This window comes from Wasmannia auropunctata, unplaced genomic scaffold (assembly GCF_000956235.1).
Source record: "Wasmannia auropunctata unplaced genomic scaffold, wasmannia.A_1.0 LD336069.1, whole genome shotgun sequence".
Lineage (NCBI taxonomy): Eukaryota > Metazoa > Arthropoda > Insecta > Hymenoptera > Formicidae > Wasmannia > Wasmannia auropunctata.
This window is the reverse complement of record NW_012026821.1, coordinates 1,594,037-1,606,360: the sequence shown is the minus strand read 5'-3', so window position 1 is coordinate 1,606,360 and position 12,324 is coordinate 1,594,037. Positions and strand designations below refer to the sequence as shown.

At 40.4% G+C, this 12,324-nt stretch overlaps 1 protein-coding gene across 1 annotated transcript in view; it reads left to right on the top strand.

Moving 5' to 3' along the window:
• Positions 1–12,324, top strand: part of LOC105450079 — a 68,813-nt gene that overhangs the window by 23,316 nt on the left and 33,173 nt on the right. The gene's annotated exons all lie outside the window — the stretch shown is intronic.

Below are 12,324 nucleotides of genomic sequence, written 5' to 3'. Positions count from 1 at the left end.
AGAGAGAGAGAGGGGGGGGGATCGCGCGTATCGAACGCACATGCGATATACGCATATTGTACGCTCGCATTAACCGAGCATACCCCGCGGGTCAACCAGCAACGGGCGCAAGAATGGAGACGCGTGTTTCGGGGCGGTTTGCGACCCACTTGCACAACGCGAGGTGTCCCATGATACGATTACCTTAATGACACTAGTTTATGTTAATAATAGTTTGCGCTTGGAATAATTAATTTCGTGCCGCGCGAGCGACGCGCGAATAGAAATAATCGAGCCGTTCCCGGATAACTGCCCTTTGATAATCCCCGCCGCGCCCCTGTCTGTAACACTCCATGTACGAACAGCCGATCGCATAGCATATCGAAATGGACGGGTATGAATTTTTCACACGTTGCACCACGCGCCAAGGGGTCACGTCATCGTGACACATTTTAAATATTCAAATGTAAAGTAATGCTGCCGTTACTCATGCTAACTTGTTTCGACGGCCCGTCAGACACACGCTTGCCGAAGTTTGACACCGCTCGATTCTACGTCGCGCGGGAGGGAGGGGGGGGGAGGAGGGGAATACATCATGAATAAAACAAGCATGTATCCGGCTAAAATCTGTAAAACCAATTTCGTTGCTACACAAAAGCTTTAATTTGCGAACACTGCCCGCCTGATGTGAATGAGATAGTGAGGGCGTGCGCATATACTTTTAAATAATTACGTATTCCATTTTTATATTATTGTTCACACGCGCAATCACTCATCTTTACTTGGCGCGTGTCTTTTGCGGAACGAATTAAACGAGTTAAATAAATAGAGAAACCTCGCATGCTCTCGCGATAAAAATAAAACGGTGGCTGAGACAGCGTATGCTTTATAGACGTCGATATAGAAGTTTTAATAGAGAAAAACTTCCTGCATAGGGGGGAGGGGGGGGGGGGTTATCGGGCGAATTTGCATATCATAATTGAAAGGGCAAACTGATAAAAGGGAAATATTTATAATATGTTAAAATTATTATCGACTTTAAAGTCCAATATCATTGGTCGCGGTACTCGCGGTAATGGCTTATATTGCGTATGAGTAAATCACGTTTAATTGACAAATGAATATATTCATTACTTAATGTAAGAATAAATCGATCGTTTCACAATTAACGTTTTCTCTAGAGAAACTCATGAATTACTTCCAAGTTGGTTCTCTAAAAGACAATTTTATAAAATATCTCTTCTTCATAATCAGTAACTTTAAGTATTAAGTATTATCTCTATAAATAAAGCTTAAATGTAAATATAGTTAAAGTACAATTTTTAATGATTATTTGAAGAATAACATTTCGTTATTTATTATCAATTTTGACGTTCAATTCGCGCGAATTTGTTTAAATGAAAAACACAGTTGGTTTCGGGTATATACCAGAATGGAAAATAATAAAATGTTTATGAGCACTGGCTCATATTTTCGTAAAAATAGTGGCCCCTTTTAGTTTCTTCGTGCTTCAGTAAAAACTACGGAGAATTTGTATAAAATATTTACGCTTTTAATTCATCACACCGCTGTAACGTTATTCTGTATTCATGTCGTAATGAAGCGCCATGCATTTCGAACATTGAAAAAAATGTGCGCATTTCAAGAACGTAGTAAAAATTTTATGCGTCAGCGGAGCGACCGTGTAATAAATATCCATTTGCATATATAGGAAAAAAAGCCTTGCGTCCGACAGAAGCGCTAATGGCTAATGCGAAGAGGGACTATTTTCTGCGCGATGTCGCGCGCGGGGAGAGACAAATTTAATTGCCACGATCGGGCAATCGGACAGTGAATTTTCGAATCCCGTGGTGGATCCCGCAATGCTCTCGATTTAAATGACGTTAATGCTCCGCTAATCCGCATCGATTGCGCGACTCGCGGCATTGCTCCGGATGTAAATGCACCTGTCCATTTCTCGTGTACACCGCGGATATATAGTGTATCGCGCCACCGCCGACCAAGACAATCAATCTTCGTTTGCCGCGTAATATCCAACGCGGCTGCGATTTTTGACGAGGAATTTCTCGCTGAAAAATCTCTGAACGAAAGGGCTTTCCTTCCACGCGCTTCCGTTCGCGTGGGGGCGTTTTATATACGAAGGGTTTATACAACAATGGAAAACCTATCACACAACATAATTCCTAAAAGAGTTCGAGGCTCGTGTACCGCATTCGATTTACGAGAGCCTCAATTTTCCCTTAAGAGCTTTCTTTCGCGGCCCTCTTGATCCGCGCTGCTTGTAGGCACTCCACATCGCCGGCAGGCGGCCGGCAAATAAAAAAGGGAATTGCGAAATATCCACGCGGCAAAAAGTGTACCCACCCCCATAAGTAACTCTCCCCCCGTAGGCCGTAAATAAGGCCGCGCCTAACTTCTCGCTCCGGTGCGTCCGCGACCGGAGCGAAAAGCTCGCGGAACCGTGTTAAGCCTATCGATCACGCGTGTCCACGAGATCAAACGTTCGGAAAATACTTCGGAATATTACCCCGGAATAGCGCGTAACAATTTCAACAAACGATTAAATTAAACTTCTGGCGAGATGGAAAACAACAAAGAGCGCAATGTCATAAAATATTACACGTATTAAATAATATCACCTTTGACTCTCGCTGAAAACCATTATTCAAATCTCCGTAATTTAGATTAAATTCACTGAAACGGAAATTAAATTATTGAATACATATTCGTTCTCTTTTCCAATTTTTTCTCATGTTAAACGGATAAATTTTATTATAATCGTCGCGTGAGTATCCGTATCGATTCCGACATTTAATGTACGTGAATATGATAATATAAGGTACAATAAATTTTTTATATTCGGAGAAAAAAAAGGAGGAAGAGAAAATCGTATAGGAATGCTCACGCGATCTCTCGTTACTCGGCGTTACGTTGGTAACCGCATTTCTCATCGATAGCCTGGGAGTTCGCGTCGGAGTCTCCCGCTTCTCGCGCGATTTGCATACGGGAATGCATTCGGGATATACGTCATCCGCCGGGTAAAACATTCCCGGGGCGTGGATGAAGCGCGGAGGAGAACGAGGGGAAGAGAAAGAGAGAGAGAGAGAGAGAGAGAGAGAGAGAGAGACGGGGGGAGAGAGAGAAGGGTCGAGAGCGCGAGAGAGAATCTGGCGTGAAAAAGACCCGGCGTACAAAAGGGATCGCGAAACGGCTCGGCCGTGAACGGAAATGCATTCTATATTGTGACGTCGGGCTATACGAAAAGAGAGGAGCTCGCGGAAGCGCCGGGATAAATTCGTATACGTAGGGTGCATCAACGATGCGATGCGGGGAGCGGGAGCGCTCGGGAGGGAAGTTCGCGCGCGCGAGATGGAAGGAGTATCGATTGCGTCTTGTACTTTTTCCTTTTTCTTCTCTTTTTTTTTAGCCAGCTCCCTTTCAACGTCACCGCCGCTTTGGTCTATGAACGGCGCGTGGTTCGAGATAGTTCGGAATCATTTATGCGACACGTGCATGCGCGAGTTTTGACTGCACTCAGATTAAATCGATGAAGGTGTATAGTCGACGCCAGAATTCAGACGTCCCCTTGTCTCATAATTCTCGCGGATTTACTACCGCGATAAACGACGACGATAATAATAATTAATGGGACGCTAAATACATTGCTATCTTGTTCGGTTAGCAACAAAATTTCAATAAAGTTCAATAAAGTTGATGATTCTGAATTATCTCACTACCTTTTACTGCTGTGTCCTTAAATTTATTGTATTTAATAACAATTTAATGAAAATATCGTACAACAGACACTTCTTTGTAAAATGTATGCAAAAAATACAAAATTAAAACAGTTAGATATGTCTTACAATAGCAATAGGCATAATTTTTAAAACAAAAATCTGTATACTTCAATATATAAAGTATATAAGTATTCGATATCAACAGATGTAAATGCCCACAACGATAATTAATGATACTATTATACTATATATAATAATTTACAAGTAGGGTGGGTACAATTTATTGTAAATAAGTAATGGATTAATAGTAAGGGAAATAGTAAGAGAAGGGTTAAATTATGAGGGATATTATAAGGGGCGGTTTTATTATAATTTAAATTAATTTAAATTTAATTTAAAATTATTTTAAATAAAATTGTGGATAAATTTACATTATACATATATAATACTTTATCGACATTACAACAGTATATGTTAATAATTAACTCTTTTATCGTAAAAAAAACTGCGCTCATTATGTTTGAAAATTTCATTCGCGTACTGGCAATTATTAAAGTCTGTCTCAGTTGAAAATTTTTCAAAACTTTAAATTACCTATATTGTAGTTAGATTGCATCGCTTTCAGGTGGAATGTGCAAAAATTTTAACACTAATTGAAGATTCTTGAAAAGCGTAGCCAATCGAATTTTACTCGAATTGAATTACACTTCGAATTATAATAAGAATTACCAAGTGACGTAGCCATTTGAATATGTAACTTGATTGCATAAACGTTCGTTGCACAATTTTATTCACGTTAATAATTTTACATAAATACTTCAAAATTTTCACATCACGCTTTTCATGCCCTCCGTTATTTAAATTTTTAGAAAATCGCGAAATGAAGGTAACGTTCATGCCTTTATAATTTAACGCGAAACGTGCGTTAAGATAAAAAAAATCGGTTACAGGGAGTCTATAGTGGCGAATAAAACGTAATTACATTTAGGCTAAACTGCCTGTTACGTGGCCGTTCATCTGGCCGTGCGAAGGGTGCAAGAAAATGCATCGCGTGACCTACATACCCGGCATACATGGCTCTCGGTATCCGTGTCACGTGCAACTGTATCGGAGATGCATTTTTATCGATTGGAAGTCGCATTTCCATCTTCGCTATCCGAATATTTATTTCGGGATAACCACTTCGTAAATAACTACGGTCCGAACGTAATAATTGCCGTCGATGGCAGACTTTTTGCGTGAATAAAGTACAAATTCTAAATTTTTTACTCTACTTTCTAATTAAGGGAAACAAATAAGAAGTGAGCTTTAGCTTTTATTGTCCTGCTCCATCCATATTAAACGTGCACGGAGTTCGTTCTTATTTTTCTTTAATCAGCTTATATTTTGCTTCTACTTTTTCCTCAAATTTATTACATTAGGTATTGCTCGCAGAAACTCGCTTGTACACGAGTGTATATATATATATATATAATGAATAAATGTCTGCGAATATGTGTGCCCGCGGTGTATTGAGCTCGGGGTCCGTGATTAGTTCGCTAAGCCCAAATGACTATGCGGATCAGTCATCCCTGCGGGAATTTTCAATTTGTAAATACCCACAGTTTCACAGGAACATCGCCTTTGCCTGTGCTTTCCGATACTCATTACTGCACGACGAGAAAAGCTTTATACAACACACCGGTCACTCCTTTCCAGTTTAAAGTGACTTTAATCTCCGATCGTATCGTATCGTTTCATTTGTCGCGGACTGTACCAGACTACACGAGATACTAGATAGTAACTTCATAGCGCATAGATAGAACCAGAGGAAATCGCGCATCCGTGCAGTTGCATTATGGACCGTACCGTGATTTCCCTAACGTTACTGTACGCTGCTGCAGTACGCGGAGACCACATTCGCGGAATACGCGACTTAATGCGTCGTGTTTGTCAGGAATAATTGCACATCAAATATCGCGTACGTAGTTAAATCGTCGCGTCACGCAAAATGTCGCTCTTGCAGCCAAATGGAGGGAAGCGCACCGGAAATAAAATGTCAAAATTTAATTAAGAGCGCTTAAGTGGAGTTAACACGGTTTAATCGTACATTGTTCTCATTACACGTATGAATATTGACGTAAGAGTAAGGGACATGATATAATCGAGAGAAGAGATAGGATAGGGAAGAGGGAGAAATATTGGATATTAATCATGCATTACAACATACATGATTATAATGCTTAATTATTATCTGATAGTAGCTTGCATGTAGTTGCATGCGCGATGGCGGATAATAACTTCAGCAGGTATTCAGGAAACTAAACTTCGACGTAGCCGCAACATCGAAGTACCCGGACTATAACATAATAAACATCATGGTATGTAACGGGATTACAACTGGTGTCCTTTAAATACGTTACTTTACGTAATGAAATGGATTTGACAAAAATACGAGGATATGTATATATATTAAGGAGAAAGAATTTTCGCGGTTATCATCCCGGAGTATATGTGCTTCTAGTTTAATTTATAGATCGCGTAGAAAATGTGTCAAGGCTCCATTAGCAGATTACCTATCCGGTGCTCAAATAATGCAGCGAACATCTACGAAGTAATTGCAGAATGGAATTTGAATTATATTCCACAATAGGTAAATAGTACGGCCTGTTTTACTCTATTCGTGCAAAATCGAATTTGCTGCGGGATTATGCGGCGGCGATTATCCACGATATAGCGAGGCCACGTCGTAAATTCGACGGGCGCATAAATTGGAGGTAAAAATAGCCTGCAGGCATCGATTACATAATGATTTCCTGCCTATGGGAAAACGTTGCGTCGCTGCCGATGCAGTTACAGCACTGTAAGGTCATTCGGTTCACTAGAAATGAGATCGATGGGTGCATATGTATGAGAGGTAGCAAGATGCAAATATAACATTTATTCCTCTTCGAGAGAATTTCGAGAGAGAGAGAGAGAGAGAGAGAGAGAGAGAGAAAGAGAGAAAATACAGAATAATTCCATTAAATTAAATAAGTAGGTATATATAAATTTAGTTCAGCGAAATTTATTGATTTTTGACACCTAATAATTTTTAATGTAATTTACAAACTTTTAATAGACGGTTTTTATTTGCATAAACGCTTTTAACCATCGAATATTCTCTGATAAATTTTTCGACCAATACAGAATTGATTTTTATTTAGAAAAAAGTCGAGAGTGCTTTATTGCAACTGCTCAATTTTTCGCATCTTTTTGCGATACTTTATTTCAAATTGACATTCCACTAGCGCAAACTTTTTATTTAAAATTAACCGAAGAATGCAGTTTTATTTTAATCTCTCCACAGTTTTCGCGACAAGTCTTTCTTTTCTTCAAGTTATAATTATAACTCGAAGATTATCAATATCATGACACTTATGTTAAAAAGAAAAACGTCAATTTGGCTACGGAATTGAATTCGTCGTTAGAATGGTATCCGATGATTCCGTTGGGTATACGATTCGATCTCGAGTTGGATCGGCCTTTTCGCAAGCACACGACGTTGTCTGCGTGCGACGAGCCTGATCGCACCGCTATACAGTGTGCGCCCTAATACGGATACGTCACATCATGACGCCGGAGAGACAAGGACTCACGTGCCATGACCTACATTCGGCGCCTCCCGAGTCCGCCCCGATTCCCGTTCCGCAAATGCAATCGCCGACATTAGCACGACGTTGCACGTGACTGTGCAACGTTGTGCTATTGCGGCGCGTTTAGGTCAACGCGATTGCATGCGACGTTGGAAAATCTCCGATGATTGTATCTCGGCTCGGATGTATGTACACCACGGATGAACGCCCGCGCATTCCAACTGCGACACGCGTATTAATTCTGGCGCGAACGCACGATCTTTTAATTCCTTTCGTGTACTTTTGAGGCTGCGTTTCACTCGACGCTCGCGCAAACGCTCTTGGAATCCTCGTTGTTTATCAAATGTTAAACAAAGATAAATGACGCTCGTGTGCGTTACGAGCGCTAAGTGGAACGCACGGTGACATCGAGAGTACGCAAAAGAAAAAAAAAGAAAAAATACAACGCGAAGAAGAAAAATGTAAAAAGAGCCTTCCCTCTCGTCACAGCAATTTTTTTAACTTACTTCCTTATTATGGTACATTTTGTCGAGGGAAACTCGTTAAAATATGAACGCGAATCCTGTTTTCAAAAATGCGCAGCGCAAAGAGAAAAGTACAAAAGGACGCGCGTTTGTATAATTTCATTTGCTTGCTGTGAATACGGAAAATGGCACGCTTTTCTTGCCTATATTATTCTGACAATTCTGACGAAATTATACCGTCGGACGGGACCGTGATGTTAATTTGCGTTTGTATTTTAAATTCTTGCGCTCGGGTGCGCGCGCTACATGTAAATGGAGTGCATTCAACTGCCCGTATTATGTCGGAGTAACGTTTCTTCATTTTGATGTCGTTACAATTAAATGTTAATAAAGATAAAATATTAATATAATTAAATATTTATAATATAAAATAATTATTTAGGCAGGACGCGCGCTTGTAAAACGAGACAAGCGACATCGATGGAAATGCAGAAATAAAATGTGTCTAATATCGTGTCACTTGTAATATCGAACCACTGCAGAGCGCAAACAGTTCAGAATTGTTTATGGCCCTTCACAGTGATATTTTCCAGTTCGTCGCTGATACGAAAACTTGCCCGCGGGTAATTGCTTGTCGTTGCGCTAACAAGATCCCAGTAGGACATCTGAAGCGACGCGACGTGCCGACATATTGTCGAAGCGCCCGCGACTGTTCGTTAACCTGGCGGTGCATATTTCACGTCCTGGGGCGGACGAGAAATTGCCATAGCGAATTGACGCTCGTATCGTTACTTCGTGTCTAATTTTTACGTTACGTGTCGAGCCGCAGAGGCCACGAGGGCTGTATGCATACTTACGCGGGATATTATGTACGTGTTACACGATCGATTTGTGACAAAATATTTACGACGAAAAGGTGCAATGTGGCTAGGATTTTGATTACATTTGCGCATGTAAAGAGGATTTACGGTAAATGGGAGCCGATGGATGGTAACCGAAAGTCAATAACTGGAAGGAAAACATCTGCCTTGGAAGACTTTTCTGATACTTACAAATTTTCATTTAAGTTTTCAGGCGCGCGCATAGCGCGCAACTTAAAGATGATACTTTAATAAGATCACACTGCCCGGGAAGCTATTCGCCTAAAGACATCGGAAAGTTTTTTTAAGGGCGACTATAGCTAAGATTATGAAACTTTCTGAAGCCGTTCCCTTTTACGATCTTACCCCCAAGTGCATTTACATAGCCGAAATTTGCGCGTTTACGCGGTCGAAGACGAGGGACGTATTGATTGTAATAAAATTGATTAAGCATTGCAAATCCTTTTTTTTATGAATTATTTAACTTTTTCTGTCAACGGAACGCTCAACATCCCATCTTTTTCTGCTGTTTTTAATTATTTTAATTAATTTGTGACACAAAGGGTTAACATATATGTATAATCTGTATTTGCGAAATTTAATTTATATAAAATGTTTTAGAGCTATTTTAATATTTTAGTATTAGTATATATTAGTAATTAAAAATTTTTTTCATATTTTTTCCTTAAAAATAAATCAATTTCTCGAATGTGAGAACAGTAAAAAGCAATTTGCTTCACAATTTCAATATTGATATGATGTTTCTAGAAAACCAAGGCAATTGCAATTTAATTAAAAGTCGGTATATTACGATAACAGTCTCTAATAGTTTGCAGCATGCACAAGTCGGAACGGTCAAGGCTGTCGGAGTAGCGGTTGAATTTCTCTTATTTGCAAGTTTCTTACATTTGTAAAAAGATTGTTAATTCTTTCTCTAAAAATGGAACACAATCATTTGGATGCAAGATCGAAATGGAACACAATTTGCGTAATGATTCCGATATTAATCTGAGATTTTCTAGAAAGCAAGAACAACTGTGATTAAATTGGAAATCCGGTCCATTACGGTATTAGTCTCTAATGATTTGCGGCATGCAAACGTGCGAAAGTGGGAGCGGCCGTGGGACTCGCGGCGCTGAGTTTCTTTGAAAGTTCTTCTCCCACTCGTTAGCGCCATTACTCAGGCAGATTGTCGTCACGTAAGGGTGGAACGAGCCAAGTCGGCGCGGCGGTGGAGGCGTCCCGACCGACGCGACGCGACGCCGCCGCCGCCGCGCCGCTCCAGGCGCGCTTGCCGCGGTTATTAAAATTATAAATTATGCGCGCGTCAGGCATCGCGGGCCGAGCCCGCGAAACGGCCGGCGAAAATTTACGCCGACGGCCATTTCTCGCAAATTCCCCGTCGACGTTAACCGCCGCCGCATGCATATCGCGAGGCCACTTTCTCAGCCAAGACCGCTTCGTTATTCATCGCCGCACGCGCGCTCTTCGTCGTCGAGTGCGCGAAACATCGCACTGACGTCGTGTGTTCTGACAGAAACGGACGAATTCTGGCCGCAAAAAAAAAAAAAGAGGTAAAAAGAAGCGGAGTTCACTCACCTATCCAGGTCGCAGGCGTCTGACGTCGATGTCTCTTCCGCGAAGACGCCCACGTTGACTGCTTTCACCCCCTTTCGAACTGTCGTCGCACACACGCACGTACCTACTTAGGGCGAGCAAATAACGTGAGGAACGGGTCTTCCCTCACTCTGCTGAGGCATCACGACGGAAAATTCGAAAATTCCCAAGGAGCGTTGATTCGAATCTTCATGCTGCTCCTCGCCGACCGCTCGCCGTCTCGTTAACCTGTCGCCTCGATGTCGCCGAATATCGGAGAACACCACTGATTCGGAACACGCATCCAGTTGACGCGTCGCCGAATGCTCGCCCGTGACTGATTTCGACACTGCCAACATAACGTTCATTCGCGATAAGAAAAATATACACAGAATATCGCTCGAAATGTTATGGCGTGATCGCGCGACGCTCCGACATAGCGATTCACTTTTAATTATAGGCACTAACAAGACGTATGTGATAGAATATATTTTGTTGAAACCAAGCAGAATTTCTAGAATTCGTGATAGAACTCGATATTTTATAACTAGAACGTTTAATAGATTTTACTATAAAAATTTGGTTAAAATTTTCCAATTGGATCTATAAAATTAAAAGAAACGTGCAATCAGAATTCTAACTTTTTAACGTTACCGCAATGCATTCTAACAGTTTTATATTATTAACAAGAAATTCTGAGATATTTAACAGGAAGGAATTAATCATATTCGTTTGGTAAATCCTACAAAAATTCTGATTTGACGATTTTCGAGCAAACATACTGATTGAATTTATTATAGATTTCCAATTAATGCAATTAAATTCTTTTTCCCGTGTTTTAATCTAAAAATCTTGATGTGAATTTATCGAGGAACTGTTAAAATTAATATATTCCGAGGCTCGAAACATTAAAAAAATTTTAAACCAATATATTTTAATTAGAATAATGTTATGCATAACGATAGACTCAAGTCATTTATTGGGTGAGACATTTTGTAAATGGAGTTACTAGACAGCAAAGCTCTGTAATTGATCCTGAGATTGTGACACTTGGTAGAGTCTTTGTCTATATAGTATTAGTTAATTTTTTTTCTCAAGTTTTCAGTCTAGTTCTTCTTTAATTTTTTATTCGATAATAACAATCACATTGCAGTCTTTTCTGTTACATCATGTCTACTTTGTATTTATTAAATATTATAACTCAAAGGCAAAAAATAATTGTATAATATAATTGTGTTTATTTTGTTGTTTTTAATATTGTGTTTTGACACTATAATTGTTTTAATTAAAATATATGAGATAAAAAAATAAGAGACAATTATTTTTGCGATTATTGGTTCTGTTTCTCTTTTTCAAACCGGATCCCTTTCTGTATCGTAGTAAATTTTTACAATTTTGATTTGGATTAATTGGAAAACAGAAAATAACTGCGTTTATTATTTCCGTTGCGCTCTTTGCGCCGATAATTTGATAAATAAATGTTGATTTGATAAATAACATACTCGCTGAAATATATGTAACACGATATTTCAGAGTAATCTGATAGAGTCTATCATCGAGAATTGTCCTTTTTTTTAAAAAAATAAAACGTAAAGATAGATGTAGTATTATATACGCCCAGCGTAATGGTGCTATAAGCCCGAAATGGAACGAGAGAAGTTTGAAACATTTTCGGCCACCGTTCCAGCGGCCGTTTCGGCAAAGAAAGCAAGCGGAAGCGGCACATTCAGAGACACGCGCGCGAGCGTAACAAAAGGATCAACAAAAGAGGGTAGAATCGTTCGTTCCTTTGAAAAGCAAACGGCGGCGTTTACTTCTCCCTTTCTCTCTTTTCTTCTTTCGCGATGGTGAATTCCTCCATCGGCGAGGATGAGACGCGAAAGCTGCTGCGAAAACTTGGAAGCTCTCGGCGGGCCGTACGCGAGACGGCGCGCGGTGGCGGTGGCGGCAGCGGCGACGACGGCGGCGGCGGCGGCGTCGGTGGCGGCGCAGGCTTAACTCCGGGAACAGGCAGTCGAAGTTTGGGTTAAATACAAAATATAATAATGCCGTGGGCCGCGCTAATGGCGCGCGG